Source organism: Protopterus annectens, chromosome 16.part0 (genome assembly GCF_019279795.1).
Source record: "Protopterus annectens isolate FY-2018-M chromosome 16.part0, PAN1.0, whole genome shotgun sequence".
Taxonomy (NCBI): Eukaryota; Metazoa; Chordata; order Ceratodontiformes; family Protopteridae; genus Protopterus; species Protopterus annectens.
This window is the reverse complement of record NC_056750.1, coordinates 631,595,446-631,620,277: the sequence shown is the minus strand read 5'-3', so window position 1 is coordinate 631,620,277 and position 24,832 is coordinate 631,595,446.

The following is a 24,832-nucleotide window of genomic DNA, read 5'->3' as shown; positions in this document are numbered from 1 at the left end:
ACTCAGCATGAAGCTGTTAGCAGTTCCTTGGTTGGGGCTTGAAATATCTGGGTTGTGGTCTTTTGTTTATTTGACGAAGCACCTTTGAAATTAGTTGTCATGGTGGTTTAGGAATTGTTCCATTTTGGCCTGGTTTAAGAGCTCCCTGAAGACTTTCCTTTCTTTACTTGGCATTCCATATTGACCTTGCAAACCACTTATTTGCATAAATTATTCTGTTACAGTTGCCATTGTATTTTGCCTTTTTGTTTTACTACATTCATTAATGTTGCTGTTGAAGAGTTCATCTTTGCGCACTTGGTACTAGTGAAATGTGAAACCTCACATGTTGTCAAATGCAGGCAATAAGTAATTAAATAGCCTATAATATAAACATATTACATATTTTATTCTGATAAGCATAACTTGCATGTTGTGCTACCATGACTGGAGAAACTATGAGTTACTTTCTCCTTTAAATTTATCTACTTTATAAATACTAACTTGTAGGTTACTTAAGTGTCCACTTTTTTTCCTTCAGGTACTGTTTTCTTCTGTCTGATTTTACTAAGTTAGTGTAGTACAGCAACTGCTTTCATTACTAGCAAAGACATATTTGCACACAGCTCTTTTTCCTGTTCATATACTATTTTATTCCATACTTGCCTTAGCTACACATTTCATTACAGCGTAGCTTGCTGTAAATTTTTTATTATTTTGGTATTTCACTACTTTGCAGAACTTCATTTTACTTGATGCCCTAAAAGTTTGCATTGTTGACGTATTAAAAAAAACATTATGCTGGTAATGTACAATATGAGACAGATTAAGACAACACAGCAAAGTATGATCCGTTATGTTATCAGAGTATTGGTTCCTGTGTAACGCCAAATTCTCCTCTGTTACTAGGTTTTACAATGTGTGTTGCTTTTTCTTTAATACCAGTAGAGAAGACCACCCAAGTATTAGTTAATGAAGTGAACATTTTCTCCTGAAATACATTATTAAGAGAAGCATATATACAAACAGCATTAATACAAGATCATGGGTCTTGTGATAATATATTTGCAAACAGAGTATAAAAATACTTGTAACAAGACAATGTTCTTTTATAGCACAGATATATTAAACACTTAAAATGACACCACTGCATTTTCCTTCACATTTTACAAAATGCCAGTTAATATTTTCAAATATTTCAGTTGCTCTTAGTACACAAACTGTGGTTGTTAACCATATTTTTCCATGTTGCTGTCTAAAGTAACAAACACTACATTAGATTGCAGCACATTAATGTTTGAAACCAGTTAGCAGAAAGCTTGCTAGTTAGAACAAGCTTTTAATAGAAACATTGTTTATTCTTCTGTCTGAGGGGCCTGAAAAATTGAATGTGGTATTACACAGTTACTTTGCTTTTTTTATGAGGTTCACTAAAGTGGCATTGTTAAACTATGCCTTCATCACTATCTATAGCTGTGCAGTGGAACTCCGTGAGTTATTAAGGCAACTTGGAAAACAGGCATATGGAGTCATTTCTGAAGCTTAAAAGTTATACAAGCAATAAAAATGGAGTTTATCACGGCACTCTGGTATATGTTAAGAACAACTTTAAACTACCTCTCCATCCTTTATTACTACAGGTCAGCACTTTTTGCCAAAGACATTATTTAGAAATATAGTAAAAGATAACAATTCAGCTTAGCCCTGATGGTTTACTCTTTTGACTGTTTATGCTCAAGGAAGCTGGTACGTGCACATAATTTGGGAAACTTTGCAAATGATTTCCATTAACAAAAAAAAAAAGAAAACAAATAAAAGGTGGCCAGGCAAGAGGTGCGCTGAAGTACAAATACAAAAACAGATCTCAGTCTGTAAAATCCAAGATGTTTAATAAATTATTAAGCGCTTTCATCCTGTTCCTCTCAGGACTTCATCAGAATGAAAAAAACAGTGCACAACAACAGTTTATATAATGAACATACACCCCTAATTGAAATAAAATGATTTGCAATTAAAAAACAACCAACTGGCCCTTAACAGTACATTAAACACATAATTCAAGCCATTTCCACATATCTGTTATCACATGAAATAAAATGAATGCATATATGTGTGTGTGTATATGTATTTATGTATGTGTATGTGTATATATATATATATATATAAATAATATTTTTATACACACACACACTTAAAAGGAATTCCAGATTAAATAACATTTAAGATTGATTTAAAAATGTTAATTTCAAAATGTTTTAAGAATAAATAAGTGAATTTTAAAAGAATTTTAAAAAGATGCCCATTCAGATATGTTTGCTTAAAAGTGAACAGAAATATCCTCTGTCAAATAGTTGCTAAGTGAAAATAATAAAAGGGAGAACATTTACAATTTAGCTGCCCTACATTTTAAAATAGGCATCATGGAAACATAATCATTCAGACCAGGATATGTAAAGGTGTTCAGCCTGAATTGCCACACCTGTTCTTTATATTGCAAACTATTTTCTCAGTCACCCCCTCTGTAAAGTAGCAAACAAAAATTCGTTGTGGAAGGTTTTTGATAGGGAGTGCTTATATATAGCATTGTTAAATTTTAAATTTTAACAATGTTTGTTTATATTTGCTTTTGGATCTGGTGTGTCAAGGGTTAATTTTTTTGTTCCCTGCAGCTGACCACTAGCTGCTTCTAGAGTGTCTCCTTGTCCATAGGGTGTATTGAACTGCTGATAAGGGAGTGTTCTTCTTAAGACCTATTCCTCACCCCAGCTCAATGCTCTTTATAGACCTCACTCCCAACATCTACTTTGCCTTCATCAGGGATCAATGTGGTAGTTGTGTGTGGAAGCATGTCCACCCCCTCAAGATGCGTATGCCAGTTCTCCTTGCATGCAATCAGGTGCCCAAGCTGTTAATCAAACTTTGGTCACCTGGGCCATAGTGAAGGCTTTATCCCGCCACACAACAGACAAAGCACTGAGAATTTTTAAAATAATTTTTTAACAGTGCTCTTTTCTCTCTGATGGCACAGTGCTGCCTTTAGTTATTTGCTTTCTTTTTGAATGATTCCTCCACATGACCAACTAGCTTCCCCCCAGACTCCCTACTGACCCATTCATTCCCTCAGTGATATAGTCCTTATGGATCATTTATTCCCTTGTGGAAGCAAGTCAGGATCTGGGAGTAATACCATAATCATCTGGGGGTGGGAGGATCAGGATTTAATGCTTAGTCGTAATAACTCACGCCATTGCTTTAATGTCTGCTGTATGCTTATGTTAGTAGATGCATTCATGCCTTCATATGTGCTCTGCCTGGTTCATGGTGCTTAAGCATCCCTAATGTTCATGTAGGTCATGGTCTACCACCTTGAACCAGTCATGACCCCTTTCACCAGATGTTGGTGAGCCAATGCTAGCTACTCTATTCATACCTCCATGTCTCAGCTCCTCCACTGCCTTAGTCATTACTCAAACTTAGGTTGTCTGAACCTTTTATTCCACCAAGCCATGTTGCTGGCACTGCCTGCCTCACAATGCATGAGCTTCAGGTTCTGTTCCAGTTTGGTGTGTTTCTGTTTTGAGTCTGCATGTTCTTGTGTCTGCGTACTTTTTCCTCTGTGGAGGTCTTTTTTATGGTCAAATCCTAATGACATGGAAGTAGCAGGACCAGCAGTGCTTTAATTACCCCTTATATGTAAGGTGTGTGTGTGTGTGTGTGTGTGTGTGTGTGTGTGTGTGTGTGTGTGTGTGTGTGTGTGTGTGTGTGTGTGTGTGTGTGTGTGTGTGTGTGTGTGTGTGTGTGTGTGTGTTGTATGCTGCTCTGTCTTATTAATGTATTCATTTAGGGGTGTTAGCACTGTAAATGAAGCATGGTTTAATGTGCACAGCAATCCATTTATGAATTTACTGGAGAAAAGCAGTGATATGCAGCTTACTGTGTAAGTTTGCATAACGACATCCTTATGTGAAGATCTTTATTTTAATGAAGAAACATAATGTTAGCATTATATTTTGAGTAATCATCACAGTGTAAACTGAAAGTACTGTTGGTTTGTAATCTGATGAATCCACGTTAGATTGTGTATTGTGTTAAATTATAATCACACATGGGGTAGTCTGTTCTTCGGGCTTATCGCATTTTTAACAAGTCCATAATCCAGGTGTATTTTATTACAGCTGTTACAGCACGTAGGCACCTTCAGATGAGTTATAGCTATTATGAGCTATTAGAAAATGGGCAATATGTATGTCACACCCCTAACTGGAGAATAAATGATCCAGTTAGGATTGTGACAAAACTGGAGAATCATCTCCAACAGGGTGTTAATGTACAGGCAATCAGGTAGTGCCCACTGAAAAACAAGTTCACTGCTTCGTGGTAGCATTTTAAGGCCCCATGAAAATCAAAAGTAAAAAAAAAAAATAAAAAAATGGACACCATTTTTGCACTCACTAAACGACACTTTGCTGTTTAACAATTGTAAAATTAAAGTAAAAAGTAAAGAAAAGAAGAGAGAGAGAGAATAAGAGTGCTGAGAGTACAAGTGAGGACAAGGAAAGGGAGACAGTGGTGGGAGACGAGGAGAGGGGGGGACAGACATCTTTGACTACAACATACAATCCATCAGCACAGATCTGTTAAATAAATAAAAATATGATACTCTTAAGTGTGGCATTATTGTCTGACTTTAATCCTCAGTGATTTATCAGAAAATCAATGGTACTACGAAGCACAGTGAAGCACTATATGGCAAAATCAGAGCAAGCAAAGAACAATGGGGTGGGGGGTGGGGTTGTAATGCCTTGTGTTACTATGATTGATTAATTTTTATTAACTTCCCTTAATAATGAGACATCTGATGTGCATGCATTCATTCCTTTAGCAAAGAAGCTGTAACTGGTGTGTGTGTGTGTCTGCCTGTGTGTGTCTGCCTGTGTGTGTCTGCCTGTGTGTGTCTGCCTGTGTGTGTCTGCCTGTGTGTGTCTGCCTGTGTGTGTCTGCCTGTGTGTGTCTGTGTAAGCATTCTGTAGCTGCAGATATGCATAGGTGACACCATTGCAGGATTTCACAAGCTAGACTTGGGTGCACAGCAGCTCTGTTTCTGAGGGGGGCAACATTTTGTCCAGCTAAAATAGCGGAGTTGAATTTTCCATTAGCTGAACCAAATGTTCCCCCTCAAACAGAGTTGCTGTGCAACCAACTCCTAGCTTGTGAAATCCTGCAATGGTCTCACCTATGCACATCTGCAGCTACAGAATGCTTACACACACACACACACACACACACACACACACACACACACACACACATACACGCACGCACACACACACACACACACACACACACACACACACACACACACACACACACACACAAACAAACAGTTACAGCTTCTTTGCTGAAGGAATGAATGCATGCACATCAGATGTCTCATTGGGAGAAGTTAATGAAAATGAATAAATCATAGTAACACAAGGCATTTCAACCCCCCTGCCCCATTGTTCTTTGCTTGCTCTGATTTTGCCATATAGTGCTTCACTGTGCTTCATAGTACCACTGATTTACTGGTAAAGTTTCTAGATATACCACTGAATGTGGCTTGTTATAATTGTACGTTATAACCAAAGGTAAGGTAAAACGCTCCTGACGGGTGAGAAGGGAGGGTTGTAATGAGTGATAGGTGGCAGCACTCTGGACAATGGAGCACAAATTCAAAAATCTTGCCTATACCAGTTGCATGTATATTGCAGTGTTCTCCAGCATTAAAATGCAGTTCAGAGAAGTGGTGTATGTAAAACATTTAGATTAGGACTAACCTTTTAAAAATTAAAATTGTTTACAGTTTAAGGAAGACTCTTTAAATATATATAAATATTGTATAACTATGGACACCATTAATGGTGCTAACATAAGGAAAAGAAAAGGAAAAAAAAGGTAACGACTATTAAGAAAAAGTGGCTGCGTTTTTGTTTCATTCTCTGGTGAACCCATGGGATCGCTACTTTATATAACTCTGTGGGTCTTTTTTTACAAAGTTCAATACATAAGTCAAAAGTAATCCAAAATGGGTCAAGAAAATGAAAAATTCCTTGCATCAGAAAGATAAAGTTTTTGTGAATTAAGCTTGCAGTTTACTTAAAATAAAGGGGACAAGAATGTGGCAGAATCTTTCAAGCTGTTTACATATATAAAGACCATCTAGGAAAGGATCACTTTTTAAGTTATAAAAGATGTAAACAGATGAGGGTATAAATCTGCAAGGCTAGAAGACAGATGAGGGTATAAATCTGCAAGGCTAGAAGACATTAAGGAAGTTCTTTTCACTGAAAGTGTGGTAAGTGAATAACTTAGCTTTCCAGCTTTGTTGATAAGGACAAAGACCAGTGCAGGATTTCAGAAGCTAAAAACTGGATGTAATAGGTTACAGTAACAGGCAAAAGTGACAAAGTAATTCAGATTACATTCAATCATACCATTGTTATTTGGGAAAGCAAAGACAACTAAGTTTACCAGGTGCTAATTTTCTTTTGTCAGATTCTGTGATTCCAGAAATAAGGGACCACACACAGCCATGGGGTTAATTACAATATCTAAGAAATTTAAAGATATGTGGATCCCCTGTAATGGCCAGTGACTTCACTTGCCATTCAAATGGGTGCAGTTTGCAAATATTTAAAGCAAGAAAGTACAATAAGGCCACAGTACTGCCAGACAGACAATTAGGAAGCAAGGTTTTGATACCTGAGAATATAAATCACACCAGTGTCTTTGTAACAAAGAAGCATAATTGTGAGCAGGGGTGTAGAAAGAAAGTCTAGGTATACACTGCTTGTCTTCAAATGTTGTCTCTCCATTTAAAACTGAACACAGTTTAATCAGCTGCTTCTCCCACCCCCATTTAATAAACACAAGTTATGAAGCTGCTTCCTCATTGCAAAGAAGTCAACTATCCACATTCTAAATAGACCATCTGCATAGATGTTTGTGATGGAAGTTAGTTAAAAAGCATGCAGTAAAAGTATAGAAAAACAGAGCATAATTAATACAATAAGTCTATTCTGCTACATGTATGTATTACAGTTCTCAAAATTACAATAATCATGGTGATACATGACATAAAGTTTAGCAGTGACAGTGATAAAACAATGGTTGAGTAACCTAAATTTGCCTGGCTAACTTATAATAAAGCATTCCAGTATTTCTGGTTAGGCTATATACCATTCCATATGTTAAGGAATATGTAGGAATGTGAGTCAGAGTATTTAAGGACATGAGAAATGTACATCAGGAAAGGAAATGCAAAAGCATTTAGAAACCTTAGAATATTCAATGCTGTCCAATCAGTATTTCTGCAATAAGATGTAGAAATGTTTACTGAATGGTGTGAAATCTGAATAAGTAGCAGAAGAAACCTTGAGGATGTTCACATCCAGTATGAGATTCACTAAAGAGGCATAAGGCATATACACATCTAAAATGCCAAAAAAAAGTTGAATACTCATTTGTTCAAGGGTAAAATTTTGCAATATCCAAACCTATGACAGAATTTTATATGATTTGGCCAAATGTTTTTTTCCTTTAAATTGTTAACCAGAGTAGTTTACAGATCAAAAAATATATATTTCTACTATAGCCCATGACTATTTTTGAACATCTACATATCTGGCAAGTTGGGCATACAGTAAAGTGATATATAAGAGGCTGACCAGACAATCAAGAAAAGTATTTAAATAAAGAAGCTCACAAGATTAAGCAGGCATGACTTATCCTTGACAAATCCAAATCACAATGGGTGAAGCCTGATCAAGTTTTTAATGTCTCGATTAATGATGGTATTGATGAGCTCCAACATGGCTTTACAAATGAGACTTGTAAGACTAATGGGTCTACATTTTCCAGGGTCAGTGGTGGTGTTACTACTGTGGTTCTCAGGAAAACCTTTTTTTTTTTTTGCTGTGCTGCTTCACGTTTTGGTTTATCCCCTGTTTTATATTATTTATTTCATATTGTACATATTTTATACCTTTATGTAAATATAACTGCAGCCCAAACTAGCATTTTGACTGCACCAAAGTGTTTAGTTTTATTTGTGTGCTTGGATCACTACTCTGTTTTGTTAAATGTATGTTTGTAGCTTTTACTGCTGGGCCCAGATCATGAGTGAAAATGGTCCTTAGACCAGTTCTAAGACATTAGCAAAGTGAATAAAATTAAGTAAAAATAAATCAGAGCTGAAGAGAGTCTGAGATGTAACAGAATAGAGCCAAAGTCATTTTCCTAGAAAAAAATAAATATTTGCTTAAGAGAAAACCTGGGGGTGAGAAGAAGGGGTGGAAGGATGGAGCAGGTGGTGGTGCACTGGAGAAGGTGTATATGGAGCAGGTTGTATTGCACTGGAGAAGGTGTATATATCTTTTAGAAACCTTTTCAGCTTGTTGTAGAGCTCCTCATGGGCCCTATAGTTCCTAATATGGGGGGGTGTATCGTACAGCTTGGGGTCAGGAACTGAAAATGCTCTGTCAGAATCAGAAATAAAGTTAGAGTCTGAGAAATATGGGGCATTATTAGCTATGTGACCTAAGGTAGGTGAAATTTTAGTTTGAATTTTTTTGCATTTTGGGGCAAGGTTTTGAGCATCATGCATTTGGGTATGAGAGAGGAAACATTAGATCAAAACATTATTTGGGAGCTAGCTAGCCCAAGAGAGAAGGAGAAAGAAGCAGTTATGCTTATATTTAGGGGGGAAACTGTGGGTGAATATGACCATCTGGTTTGAAAGTACTTTTGATTTTGAGCAGAGGTATTGGAGAGGGAAGTCCATACTTCTATTAGGCTTGAAGAATGCCTTTTCCTAGTACTTTTGTATACTTTGGAGACAAGGAAATAGGCATGTTTTTATCAGCAAAATAATGATTTTATTGTATTCTTGTGATTATTTTGGGTCCTCACTGAGAGTGAGGGATCAAGGTAGATGCTGGGATACCTAAAAGTGGAGACTATATCAGTGTGATTGTTTTTTGTAGTATAGGAAATAAGAAGAGATGGAGAGGAATCTAAATATCAAATATGACAGTTTTGCTTTAGTTTCAATTAAGAACAAATTGTTTCATTTCAAAACAGCTAAAAAAGGCAGACAAGTCTTGGAGGAGGTCTGTCTTAATCGAATTAGTATATGTTTATGACCTAAAAATGACAAGATTATCTGCATAATAAACAATGGAAGGGAACTGATACATATGCTGAAAAGAAAGGCTTAAGACTGATTCCTTTGGTACACCATAGATGATTGGGAATTTAGAGACGTTATAGTGAAGTCTGACACTGAAAGATTGGTTGGCTTTAGAACCAATTAAATGGAAGAACTAAATTAAGAGGGAAGCAAGTAGTTTGCTAATTGTAGCCAAGTAGATCAAAGGCCATAGTTAGTTCAATAAACAAAACATTTGTGAGCTGTCCAAAGTCTGTGGTGGAAAAGGTAGTCAGTGAGAGTTAAGAGGGTGTTGAGAGTACTTCTACTACAGGTAAAACTGTACTGGGATTGAGTGAATGTGTTATACTTTGCAAGGTATTCTAACATTTACTTATAGACGGATTTGTCCAATCACTTGACAAGTGTAGAAAGTAATGAAATGAGTCTGTAGTTAACAGAGGTTTTGACAGACTTTTTTTGGGGGTGGCAATTATGGCCTGTTTTTTGCTGGGATGAGACTACACTTTGTAAAGGTAAGACGGAAGAGAAAGAAGATTGGGTAAAGAAATTGTGTCTTTGTAATGTTTATTTAAAGAAGAAAAGGCATTGTTGGAACCAGGGCTGTTGAGGCTGGAAAGACTGAGTACTTTTTAACTTTTAGAGAGTCTGTTTATTTTGAGGTTGAAAAGTAAGAGTCTGTTTATTTTGAGGTTGAAAAGTAAAAGGAAACTATAAGAAAAGGAGATATAAAGACAGTAAAGAAACAGAGATATTACAGGGGAGAAGGGAGTAATTAATTCACATCTGAAGCCTTGAGTTAAAAAGGATAAGTTAGGGTGCAAGCATTTGGGTTTATATAAAATGCTGCATCCCTCAAACCAGAATCATTGGGAACTTGACAGGAGATGACCCATCATCTGTACAAGCTGGCTTTTTTGTTCCCTTTCAGAGATATAGACTGAACTATATGATGAGCGACAGTCCTTGTACATGATGAGGCTTATTCCATAAACAGCTATACTTGTCGCATGAAAAATGCTCCCTAATTCTATACATTTTTAACATTAAGCTTGAAATATGAATCGCAAAGAACATATATATGGATGCTGCATTCTTACATTTAAACACTCCTATCAAAATAGATTCCTTATACTTAATCAGTGGGGCTTTATAAAACAATAATCCCCAAATATTTAAGCCCATAATATAGGAAAAACTCGGGTATCTAGAAAACACATTTCATAATATAACATCAGATGGTAAAATATTCTATTTCTTTTAGTAATTATCACAACAAAACCTTTTAAAAATGTAATATATTTTACAAGGCAAAATATTTGTCAGACTTCTCATGCGAAACATCCTCCCTTGTATTCCTAATCACTTTAATGCTGATTTTCTCATTACCACTTTTATATACATTTTCTCAAACAAAATTTTTATGACCTCTCTCATTTAGCCTGATTTCAGTATCATCACAGTGCAACTTGTGCTTCTTCATGTATCCTTTTTTGTTTTAATGTAAGAAATTCATCCAGGGGCAAAGAATTCACCAGATGAAGGGGGAAAGGCACTTTCAGTGCACCAAAAAGAATTACAAGAAGTACTTTTCCTAACTAAAGATGTCTTTAACTTGTCTTACCTTTCCTTTTAAAGTTGTATCAAGAAAAGTATCTTTGCAAATGGTAAAAATACCACTGAACCAAATGCCGCAATCATTATTATTTAAGACAGTATAAACAGACAGGACTTTCTCTTATCACCTTTACACAAACACAGAAGATCGTTTATATTTCTGACATTCAGTAATTCAAAGACAAAGGTAAGAAAGAAAAGACAGGAGGAGAGATCCAGCATGTTTATATGCTGATGTTGCTTGTCTGACAGCAGAGAGAGGGAGCATGTCAGGTTTTGGCAAGTGTAAGAAAGAGCAGGTAAAAGGAAACTGCATCTTCTTTTTTTCACGATACCAGTGGTTTACTGGGGCAGACAAAGCCAGCGAGTTAACTCTATGGGCATTTGTTCAGTTCTGTATAAGCCTGTCTTGTCCCATATACCAGTGCAGCAAGGATGGAGAAGACTGAACTAGTGAAACTCCTGAACTTCCACAATGTACTGTGTGCATGTGTGTACATGTGTATGCTCAAGCACACACGTGTGTGTGTGTGTGTGTGTGTGTGTGTGTGTGTGTGTGTGTGTGTGTGTGTTGCGGGGTAGTTTTCGATAAATAATTAGCCAGTTGGCCGTAAAATTCTAATATATATGTGACAAAGGGGGCTACTGCCAGCACAGCTATATAGAATTTTGTAAATAATTGTATGTCATTTGTGAATATCAACATGATTTATATAATAAGCTTGTGTAAAAAATGTATTAGAATTCTATGTCATGTGTATATCAAACTGCTGGTACATAAGTTGCTGTTGAAAAGGTTTTTGCTAAGTGCTGTTTGAAATGTAGCCACAGTGTGCCCTACTGGAATAGAACAGAAATGTACATGCACTATTGTAGCTGTTTAAATTTATATATTTTAACAGTGGAAACTGGAATACGGGAAGTTAACTTCAGGTAAAATAGCTGAAATTAAATTACTTCATGGCTATGCAATAAAAGGTATCTTTCAGTTTTCAGTGCAACAAGAGACACATTGTCTGTGCTAAAAAGCTTACTGTATTGTCCTAAGGGTGAAATAATTACTAGTCATGAAATTGTTTTATGACTTATCTGCCAAAGATCTGAGATACATGCAGTTTTACAGGTAGATGCTAAATACTGCTAGCTTCTAGCAGTGGGGGGTTCATCTAGGAACTAGCGTCAGAATACGAGAAATGATGTCATTCTGCAAGCTATCCCAGCAGTAATATTTGATATATCTATTTGAGAAGTCTCTTAGTGAGACAGAGCATTCTGTATTCTGTCTTGGACCTGACAAGAACCATTCACCACAACATCTGCCTTTCTCTAATTAAGTCAATTAACTAGGATATAGTAATTCTCGTAGATTCAGTCAGGAATATAGTGAAGTTTAATTTAGCTATTTTTCTTTCTTTATTTGAGACTGTCCTGCAGTGTTGTTTTAAACATTTCCCATGGTTTTGACCTCTTGTCACTGTGAATATATATTTACTACTGACTTGTTCTTTTATTTATTATTAAATATATTTAAACATTTGAACCAAAAAGTAGACCTGATGTAGGAAAAATCAATCCTTTATTGACCACCAGTTAAACGCTTTCATTCCAATAACATTTATAAAAGAACTTCTTCAGAACTAATGTATACTCCCCCACTCCTAAAATTTATGCAGTTTAAAACAGAACACCCACTTTAATTGTTTAAATAATAATCCAATCACTCATTCCCTAACAATGTTGTCATAAATAAAATTAAAAAGTATATAGTTGAAAAATATATTCAAAAAATGTAGAATGAAATGAATAATAAAACATGTACTATTTGACATCATAATACTTCTGTATTCCAACAGAATTAATGGACACTGTTTCTTTCAAACCTGGATAATTAGCAGCATTTAACAACAATTGCCATTTAAGTTCACATTTAGTGAGATGTTCTTCCATAATAAAACCCCTTAAAGTCAGTAGTGATCTGTTCAAGTACCCCAAACTTAAACCAGTGATCTTCACTTTCATTCAAATGTCTGAATAGGGCATTTGTGTTCTTCCTCTTTTAATATGTAAGTTGTGCTCATAAATTCTGTGTCTTAACTTCCTTGAGGTCTTACCTACATAAAATACTGAGTACAACTCACATAAAGCCACATACACCACCCCCTTGACTCCCACGAAAACTGTCCTTTAACTTTGAAAGTTTTGCCATTGATTAAAAAACTGTCTGCACATTTTATATACACACAGTGGGTACAATGCCCACATTTAAACATTCCATTTGCTCGGTTACTATTGTAACTCATACCATTACTGCTCTCCAGTAACTCCTTGAAAGAGAAGTTCTTCCTGTACACTATTTGTGGTTTATTCCTCACTTTCCTGAAAACACTAAAATCCAAGGAACAAATAACACAATTTTTGAAAATAATATTAGTAGCAGTCGAGTCAATAGTGTAGGTAGAAATGAAGGCCGTATTTTTTTTAATTTTTCTCCCTACAATGACCATCACTACTTACACTACTAGTTACCCTATCACATACATGTCTCAATATGGGTACATAAACACCTACAGATCTTTTATAACAAACTTTCTCAATTTCTTCAACAAATTGCCTGGGGTAACCTCTATTCAAAAACATATTAACCAAAACCTTACATTCCTGTGTAAAAATATCATCCATTACCATTTGTGCCAACCTCACCATTTGCCCTTTAACAACAGCTTTCTTTTGAAAGGTGGGGTGGCAACTGTCAAAAATTTAAATATTTTTTTAGGAAAAAAATGTTTTTTCTATGACTGTTGGACTTGAAATATTTATGCACTCTATCTTTAGTAATTTCAACATCCAAATAGGTTCTCCTATCACTACTGACACAATAAGTGAACTTTAAAAATTCAATTGTGTTATTTATATAATCCATAAAATGTGTTAATCTCTCCTTAGTAGCATTCCACAAAAGAAAAATATCATCCAAGAAATGGGTATAAATGGAAAAGGAATGTCTAACTTTCAAAAACAAAATTCCTTTCCCAGTAAGCCATTACCAGATTTGCAAAACTTGGGACACACCCTGCCCCATGGCTATCCTCGTTTCCTGTTTGTAGAATCGATCATTAAAGAAAATAAAATTATTTCTCAAAACAGTGTCCAATAAGAAGCACCAAAGTATTAATTATATTGTTACTCAAATCACCTATAAAAAACAACTGGTCTTCTAACCAACTCAACCCCAGCTGGTGTGGAATCATGACAAACAAATTCACCATGTCTATTGTGGCAAACAGAAATTCTTCATTAAATTCAACCTGGTTGAGTAAAGAAAGAAAATGCCAGGAGTCCCTACAAACCTGAGGGATTTAGCTATACTCCCCTTCAACCACTGGTCTAACATCTTGGCAATAAAAAATGTCTTTGACCTAGTTGCATCAACAATAGAATGTAAAAGGGGATTATACAGACATGTATGCAATTTAGGAATACCAAACATATCAACTATGACTGGTTTATCATTATTCATATAATAAAATTCCACTTTACGTATTTGGTCCTGCATCAGCATGTTATACAATGTAATATCTATCCTATGCATCAACATATTTATTTCATTCCTAGAAATCTCAGAATAAGTTGCCTCATTTAATAAAGCCAACATTTTTTGATATAATGGTCCTTTTCCGTAATAACAATACCACCTCTTTATCCAGTTGCATCACTCTAATAGATTGATCTAAGCAAATATCTTTTAAAACACTCCATTCATGTTTAGACAGGTTGAACAATCTATTCCTAACAGGTGTTGATAGGAGCTGCCGCACATCCAGTTCACATAGTTTTTCAAACATTAACTGTGTTATTAAGAGGTGGATTAACCACACTGGGATGTTTTAAAACATCAGTTGTATAATTGCCTGGCGTTTCATAAAGTCACAAAGACAAATTCAATTTCCTAGCATGCAGTTTTAAGTCAATTAAAGTTTTGAATAAATTAGCCCTTCCCTAAGGGACAAACAAAAGGGCCTTTGCCAGCAAATGAACATGGGCAAAGTTCAGTTTTTTACTAGAAAAATTAAAACATTTAAAGTGACCTTTAGAGTTTTAAATGACTCCTGGGCAAACCAACCATAATTTAAAATGTAAACATTTAATTTTTCCTGTTCTTCTGCTTCTAATAAGCATGCTTCAATTCATTTCTTGGATGATATTTTTCTTTTGTGGAATGATACTAAGGAGAGATTAACAAATTTTATGGATTATATAAATAATACAGTTTAATTTTTAAATTCACTTATTGGGTCAGTAGTGATAGAATAGGATAAACTATTTGGATGTTAAAATTACTAACGACAGAGTGAGGAGTAAAGCTGGCACTGAATCTGTAGGCCAGTATATTGCCAATATACTGGCTGACAGATTCAGTGGCAACTTTACCCACCCAACCCCTAAAAGGACCAGTCACAATACCAGTAGATTGCCAGGCACCCAGTATTACTGCTGCACAGGTTAAAACAACACTGTCCAAGGCCAAGAATACAGCTTCTATGGGACCTGACAATATCCCTGGCTGTGTTCTACATGAACTGTAGAGAGAACTGGCACCTGACCTGTGTGCCCTGTTCAGTCACAGCCTTATCTCAGGCTTTGTCCCTACTGAATGGTGCACTGCTACAGTCATCCCTCTCCAGAAAGGTGGAGTAACTGCAGGCCGTGGGAACGATCGCCCCATTAGCCTGATGAGTCTGATATGCAAAGCTATGGAACGCATCATCTTGGACCTAATAAACAAGGATATAGGGAACTGCCAAACTCTGGATCCCACACAGTTTGGTTTTGTGAAGGGTAGATCATGCCTGCTCAACTTGGTCAGCTTCTTTGAGTCAGTCACCAGAACTGTGGATGAAGGCAAAGTGGTTCATACAGCCTACCCTGATCTGGCCAAGGCCTTTGATACCATTCCCCACTCAGGAATCGTAGAAAAACTCACTAAGCTAGGCATCAACCCCTATATCACTAGGTGGGTTGCAAACTGCCTCACAGGTAAAACCCACAGTGTAAAAGTAGTTGACTCCAAGTCAGACTGCTGACCAGTCACGAGTGGTGTCCCACAGGGTTCAGTCCTGGGTCCTGTCCTGTATGGTATCTACTTCTCTGAATTCCAGGCCAACACAAAGGGACTCTGGCTGACAAAGTTCACAGATGATTGCAACTTGGGAGCTATTACTGACTCCCCAAGTGATGTTGATCTTACAGAAAGGCCTCGCTGAGACCAACGACTGGTGTCAGAACCATGGCCTTAAGCTCAATGCCAAAAAAAGTGTCGTCATCCCCTTTGGGAAAAACCCATTTCCCATGAATTACCACATCGATGGTAGTCCACTGAACACAGAAGGTGTTATAAGAGATCTGGGAACACAGGTTGACAGCAGCCTCTCTTTAGACCACCATATTGCCACTGTGGTCAGAAAGCCCTTCTATGTAGCACATCTGATTACTAAGGGTTTTGCATTCAGGAAGAAATAGGTTATTGTCTCCCTGTACTCTTCCCTCATTAGGCCAATCATTGATTACAATGCCCCATTTGGCATGTACTTCACTAAACACCTGCAACAACTGGAGAGGCTGCAAAAGTACCTCACAAAGAGGATTCTAGGCCTTAAACATTTGTCCTATATGGACAGACTCAAGAAACTTCAACTATTCTGTGACTCATATCGCCTACTTGGGGGCGATCTCTGCTTGACTTACAAAGCCATGTCTGACCCAGCTCTGTTAGAAATGCTACATCTAAAGAAATCCCAATCTCTCCACACCACACACTCCAGAGACCTCAACCTCAACCTCATTACCACAATCAACAGAACATGCTGGAGGGACAGGTTCATAACCCAGAGACTACCCATGCTATGGAATAGACTTCCCATACATGTCAAGCAGAGCACCTCACTGGCCCTCTTCAAGAGAAGCCTTGACTAGTGGATGGGAAATAGAAAATTCACCCCAGGGATCACTCCAGTGACTTTACTCGACAGAGACACTGGGAACTAAAGTTGGGAGGCACGATGCCAGGGTAATCCTATGGGCTAGGTTTGTAAATGCTCCAGGGCCATTAGCCTAGTACACACCTATGAACCTATGAATCAATTAATATTTCAAGTCCAACATTCATAGAAAAAACACTTTTTAATAAATATTTACATTTTGACAGTTGCCACCCCACCTTCCAAAAGAAAGCTACTATTAAAAGGTAGATGTTGAGGTTGGCATGAATGGTAACGGATGATGACATTTTTACACAGGAATATAAGGTTTTGGTTTTGGTTAATATTTTTGAATACCGGTTACCCCAGGCAATTTGTTGGAAGAAATTGAGAAGGAAGTTAGTTACAAAAGATATGTAGGTGTTTGTGTACCCGTATTGAGACATGTATGTGATAGGGTAACTAGTAGTATAAGTAGTGATGGTCATTGTAGGGAAGAAAATAAAAAAAAAATAGGGCCTTCATTTCTACCTACACTATTGACTTGATTGCTATTAATATTATTTTCATAAATTGGCATATTTTTACCTCAGATCCTAGTGTTTTCAGGAAAGTGGGGAATAAACCACTGATAGTGTACAGTAAGAACCTCTCTTTCAAGGAGGTATTGGAGAAGGGTAATGGTATGAGTTAAGATAGTAACCAAGCAAATGGAATGTTTAAATCTGGGCATTGTACCCATTGTGCATATATAAAATCTGCCAATTAGTTTTTTAATCAGTGGCAAAGCTTTCAAAGTTAAAGGATATTTTTCATGAGAGTCGAAGGGGTTGGTGTATGTGGCCTTATGTGAGTTGTGTTCAGTTCTTTATGTAGGTAAGACCTCAAGGAAACCGAAAAATGAATGAGTTATGTCTCAAAAATCAGTGCAACAAAACTAACAAATAAAAAAATAACACTGTCAGTCGAAGACACAGTGGATGCCACTAAAATCCAATAAGGCCTTTATTCTCCTCAAGTTAAGTGCTTTTGGCCATAAAACAACTGTGGCCTTCTTCAGAACTAATTAACAACAAGGAAAGCATGCTTATATAAATTCCCCAATCTAAAACACCCAATCAGAAATAAGAAATTCTTGTTTAAATTATGTTTTTTAAAAACCACAAAAATATTGCACATTCATTTACACTTATTATAATATGCCTTCTTACATAAAACAGCCCTGTAGTTAACCCCAGCATTTAACCCTGGTGCATTATAAGTACTGAGCAAAATCTGCCACTTCAGTTCCTTATACTCTAATTCATCCTTCTTATCTCCATTAAAATCTATGGAAACATAATCAATTACTACAAAAAATACTTATATTTTTATTTCTGTAAGACCTCAAGGAAGTTAAGAGACAGAATTTGAGCACAACTCGGATATTAAAAGAAGGAAGACGAAAAATCCCCTATTCATATATTTTAATGAAAGTGAAGACCATTGGTTTAAGTTTGGGGTACTTGAACAGGTCACTACTGACTTAAGGGGTTTTATTATCAATAAACATCTCACTAAATGCGAACTTATATGGCAGTCATTGTTAAATGCTGTCAATTATCCAGGTTTGAATGAAAGTGTCCATTAATTCTGTTGTAAAACTTGGGTATTATTATGTCAAACAGGACATATTTTATTAATTTCATTTTGTTATACATTTTTTTATATTTTAAAGATATTTTTCAACTATAAACTTTTTAATTTTATTTATAACACCATTGTTAGGAACTTATTGTATAATTTAATTATACAATTAAAGTGGGTGTTCTGTTTTAAATTGTATAAATTTTAGGAGTAGGGGAGTATACATCAGTTATGAAGAAGTTCCTAGTAAATGTTATTGGAAAGAAAGCAGTTAACTGGTGGTAAATAAATGATTGATTTTTCCTTTGTTGGGGCTGTTTTTTTGGCCGTTTAGTTTGTTAGTGATTTTTGTGGTTTTGATATTTTAACCTTTCATCGTGGCTGATCTGTGTAGAGATATTCAAGTTTTGAGAGTACTTGCATATTTATTTGGTGACACTGTGTGGGCCACTCCTAACAGCCTTGCTCTTGGTCAAACTACCATTTGTGTTAATATTAATATTGCACAGTAAGATTGGACACCCTTTGTTAAGGGCCTTAAAGTAGCTGATAAGGAGTTAACTGGTGGCAGTGGTAACTACCTTATAGTCTCGGCAGAAGGGGTCATAGCTAGTAAACCTGTGCCAGCCTCTCCCATGTGTGTGTGTGTGTGTGTGTGTGTGTGTGTGTGTGTGTGTGTGTGTGTGTGTGTGTGTGTGTGTGTGTAAATCAAACGAGTGTGTGTCAGCTACTTGGGCAGGGACACAAAGCACTGATTGGACAGAGAAGGTGCTGGTAGATGTTGGCTTGGTCACTGAGCTGAGATCTGAGCTGTGCCAATGGAAAGTCTTACTGGGGATCTGGAGAAAGAGTGAGAAAACCAGCCCCAGACTGACTGTGGTCTCTGTGTGCTCTTAAGGGAAATTGCACTCTATGCAGAGAGCTGCATCTGGAAATACTGTGTGTGTACCTGTCATCCCCTAAGTGTATGTCCCCAACTGTTGCCAGTGGTGAGGATCGAGTCTCCTTGATTACTGGTCCAGTGGTGTGGGCATCACAATATACATCATGTTTCATATTTTGCTTCCTGCTAAAGCACAACTGCCCTGTTTGATATAGTATATCTATATGTTTCTCTAGGCATCAAATATGCACTTAAATATGCTGTACATATAGTAAAAGTATTAGAAGCCTTTAACTGGATAGCTAGTAGTAGAGACTGACATCTTTTTGCTGGCTGACTAATTCCCTTTTAATCTCATTTATGTGTATGAAGAGTACTTGCTGCTGTTGTACTGGGCAGGATGCTTTCCCTTTAAAAATTAATTTGCTATCCTTGGCTTATATCTGTACTTATTTTTTAACCAGTCAAGCTGGCTGATTTGTGGCTGTTTTATGTCACAATGGCAAGGATAAGCACTATTGCAATCAGAATTGCAGAGGAAAGACAAATGGTTAAAGCCATGAAGCATTATAACAGTTTATACGTTTTACCTATACCAAGGTAAGAAACAGGTGGAAACCTCAATATACCTGCTGGTGTGATGATTACCATATGTCCTTCCTTTATAGGTCCTGTCCTCTAGTTTCAGAAAAAATATAGACATTTTAGTTAGTATATATGTTTATAAGTTAGATTTACTTATTTAATTTTATTAATATGGTTATTTCTACCTAGCCAAATAAACAAACTCAACCACTAGTGTAAATTATAAATAAATAAACTAATATAAACACAAAGAGGACTAGGAACCACAAAATCCACCAAAGTCAAACAGTGAAAAAATGCAGGACCAGCAACTCTTCAAAACAATCTATTTAATAAGAACAGGATTAAGCTCTTTCATAAGAATATAACTCAAGACATCTTCAGAATCCATTATACCTCAAAAAACACGTACTTAAATAGTTGAACCCATATATGTCACACGATCAAAACCAATTAAAAAGTCCAATTAAACAATCAACTAATTTTTAAAACCTCCTAGCAAAGTGGAAAATAAGAAAACACAACAAAAACATTTCACTTTTAAGCATAAAATCTTATTGATGCACTATTTTATAATATAAGACTTTAAACACAAAATACTAGCAATAGACACATGTTCATTTAAACCTGGGGGGCCATTTGCATTCAGTCTAATTTGCCACATCATTTCCTTGTATTCAATCAAGTCCTCCTATGATCCACCCCTTGTATCCTGAAAAACAATGTCTAAACCAAAAAAAAAAAGCAAAAGAATGTTCAGGATAAAGTTGAATATGCTTATATAATGAATTGTTTCCATTTTTATTTTTTACATCCAACCCATGCTCATAAATACTTTCTTTATATTTTTGCTTGGTTTTTCCTATATAAAAGTCAGTACATTGCAAACATTTTGCCACATAATAATTCCCTGAGAATTACATGTACAATGAAAAGGTGTATAAATTTTGTATGCCCCAATCCTAATTGTAACCTTCTCCAAGATAAACTTACATTGCCTACAGCACCCACATTTAAAGGTACCCCTCTTTTTATTTGACAAGTTGCCTGTTTTTCCTCTTTCCAGGTACCCTTTAATAGACCTCCCAAGCCTGCATACCATACAAGGCCTTACATGCAGGGACTCTAACATTTTTCCAAAACAAGAGAAAATTCTCCAGTTTTTTAAAAGAATGCTAAATATTCTATTAGAGTCTTCATTATAGGTAGTAATGAAAGCACAATCAAATGTGTTGTTACCATTTGTGGTACAAGTTTATTAAAGTCATTTTCGACAAGGTTTGAATCATTCCTCAAGAGAGGTATAATACATTTCCTTTTTTTATACTTATTTTATTTTTATACAAACCACTAAAGCCTCCGGGTACCCTCTAGTATAAAACATCTCTACTAAATGTTGTGCCTCAAGTTCAAAATCATGATCTTCCGAAATCATTTTAGCTAAGTGGACAGACTGTCCTTTTACAACTCCCCTTTTGATATGTTGGGGGTGGAAACTAGAATAATGCAGTAAAGCATTCGAATAATGGGGCTTATGGAAAATATTGGTAACTATCTTTTGGTGAAAATAGTCTTTAGAACCCAATACATACAAATAACTTATACTGTCTGCACTGTAGGAATAAGTAAACTTTAAGAAGGACGTGGTAGAATTAAAGTAACCTATCACGTTTTCGGTTTAATTTTTATTTGTCTCCCATGCTGTAAATATGTTGTCAAAAAAAACCAACATATAGTTTCCAGGGCCTTGCAGCTTGAAAGTTAAGCACAAAATGTTTCTCCCATTGCAGCATCACTATATTGGAATATAAGGGGGCACAAGCCTCCCCCATTGCTATGCCTTTTTTCTGTTGGAAATACTGGCCTTCTATATAAACAAAATGGTAGTCCAAAACTAACTCCATTAGAAAAAAACAGCACATTGATTTCATCATTTGTCAGTTTTTCTGATTCAACTAAAAAATCCTTGAACCACTCTAAACCCTGCTCGTGATGGATCACATTGAATAAGTTAACAACATCAATTGTTGCAAACAACAAATTATCAGAATAACTTACTTTCTGCAGCTTATACAGGACATCCCAAGAATACCTACACAGGTGAAAATAACCATCCAAAAATTATGTCAATTTCAAATCTATATACTTAGCCAATGGGTGTAGTTTTGAGGTGCCAGCATTAACAATTGGTCTCATGGGGGGGGGGGGTCTTTTAAATCTTTATGAATCTTTGGCATACTAAATATTGAAGGCACAATTAGTTTTTTTTTACATGAAAAAAAATCAACTAACTCTTCTTCAATTTGCCCTTGCTCAACCATATCACAAAGAAAAAAATAAATTTTCTTGTGTATAATATGACTATAATTAAGGGTGGTCTCTTCATACATAGTTTCATCATTCAAAAAACAAACATCTTATTAGCATAATCTACTCTTTGCATTACTACCACCTCACCCCACCCTTATTTGGCTTCATTACTCAAATGGTGTTATTACACAATTGTCTAAGCAACTTAAATTCAAAGTGATTCAAGTTAAAGTTTCCCATTTGTCTCTTCTGTTAATAAAGTCTCTGATTTCAAAGTCACAAAGCTTTTCAAAGAGAGCTAAAGGCAAAGGAAGGGGTGGATTAAAAACACTGCTTCTACAAAATTAGTTAGGTTCATACACAGAAGCCACATTCTCAAAATACAGTTTTAAATGGTTTCCTAATAAATAATTTTATATCAAGTGAAACTTTTTCAATTTGTGCGTGGCATATGGGGACGAAAGTATAACCCTTACTCAAAAGTTCAGCATGTTCAGTTCCATAGTCATTACTAATATAGTTATAAAGTTTAAAGTCACCTGCTGCATTCAGTATAACTTCAGGTTGGGCATTAAATTGAAAAGAAGAAGCTAGTTTATCCTCCGTCCACTGTTGTACCTCATTCAGTGTCATTGGTTCGTCTGGTAATTCCAGTGTCAAGGGGGAACCCCTGAGTAGTTTTCCTGATTCCTCAGATGCTCCGACCTCCCCGGGATATCTTTCTCTAAAGGGGCGTTGTCAAAATTTCTGGAATTTATCACCTCATTTCCATTTTCTTGATCTTCCACAGAAGACTCCTGCCCCTCATTCATTTCATTGGTTGAGGGTAAGCTCTCCTTTCTAGATACTCGAGCCTATCCCTTTCTAGTTTTTTCTTTGTGTTTAGAAATATCAGATACAACTTTATCATTCTTGGAAAAAATGTTCTGATATTGGGTTATCCGAGATAAAAATAACAAATCATTCTTAATATTGGCATCTAATGTGACTGCTTCAGCAATTAACTGCTCAGTGTTCCACTGGTTGTGCTTGATGATCAATAAGTTCAATCCCCTGCCGATTGAATAGTTCTAGAAGCTCATAATGCAGGGGAGAACCAGGCTGAAGACCGGTTGGAAATTCCCAACTTCTAAGGCTGTGAGGAACTTGTTTACGTTTTACACATAACAGCAGGTAGGAATTCAAATTCCCTACCTGCAGTTTATGGCACTTCAAAATCACCTGCTCTAATTTAGCCATACTTTGTTGTAAGGACCCAGTGTTATTAGATGCCATTTGGTTGAAGACAACAACTTTGTTCAACCACAAATTTAAGTCCACCATATTTCCAAGGGTGGGTTGGGTTGTCTGTATTAACACCATTTCCTAAGGCATTGTCAACACTATTGTGTCCAATGCCCACTAGACAATGGGGTGTAACATTAAAATCCGTAGACACATTCCCAGAATTGGCATTGCGCATAATAGTAGCAACTTACTCATTCAGTTCCTGGGCTAGTTTTGTTAAAAGTCTGATGCTGGCCTGGAAATTCCCAGCAAATCTTGGAGCACCAGCCCTCAAATTAACTGAGTGTTCGGCCATGAAAACTCCAATCTAGTAAAAAAACAGAGGACTAAGAACCACAAAATCCACCAAAGCCAACACTGAAAAAACACAGGATCAGCAACTCCTCAAAACAATATTTAATAAGAACAAGAATAAGTGCTTTCATCAGAATATAACTCAAGACTTCTTCAGAATCCGTTATACCTCAAAACAACACTTGTTTAAATAGTTGAACCCATATATGTCACATGATCAAAAGCAATTAAAAAGTCCAATTAAACAATCAACTAATTTTTAAAACCTAGTAAAGTGGAAAATAAGAAAACGCAACAAAAACATTTCACTTGTAAACATAAAATCTTACTGATGCACTATTTTATAATATAGACTTTAAACGCAAAATACTAGCAATAAACACATGTTCATTTAAACCTGGGGGGGCATTTGCATTCAACCTAATTTGCCACATCATTTCCTTGTATTCAATCAACAATGTCTAAACCAAAGAAAGCAAAATGTTCAGGGTAAAACTGAATATGCTTATATAATGAATTATTTCCCATTTTTATTTTTTATACACCTTCACACCTAACTTCCCTAGCTGTCAACGTGCTAAGAGTAATTTGAGCTGTTACCTACTGTGATTGACAGATCACAGCAGGAAACTTGACTCATGCACTGTTTCCTTGTTCTAGCCTTTACTTTTTGTATGGGTAGGGGAATGACCAGGTAGCTGTGACATCACAGCATGGGTGGGTTTTTAGAACAGTAATGGTGATGTCAGTTTGGGGAGGCAACTGGCCAGAAAACTACCTGTATTCAGTGGCCTTGATGACATCAATGAATTGGGGACTGCAGCAAGGGAATGATAAGTTTTTTGAAAGTGAAACCACCACAGTACAGTAAAGTACTGTTCTAATGGAGAGAAACAGTCAGTTTAAAATATTTTAAATGCTGTGCTGTTTATTCACAGCAGGGACAATAAATAGGGAGAAAAAGGACAGAGAAGTTGAACATCTTAATAATAGAACCCTGTTGTTGCCCTTTAAGATTGAGCCATCAATATATTGAAAGACTTAAGTTCTGAAGTGTATGTAACGAGC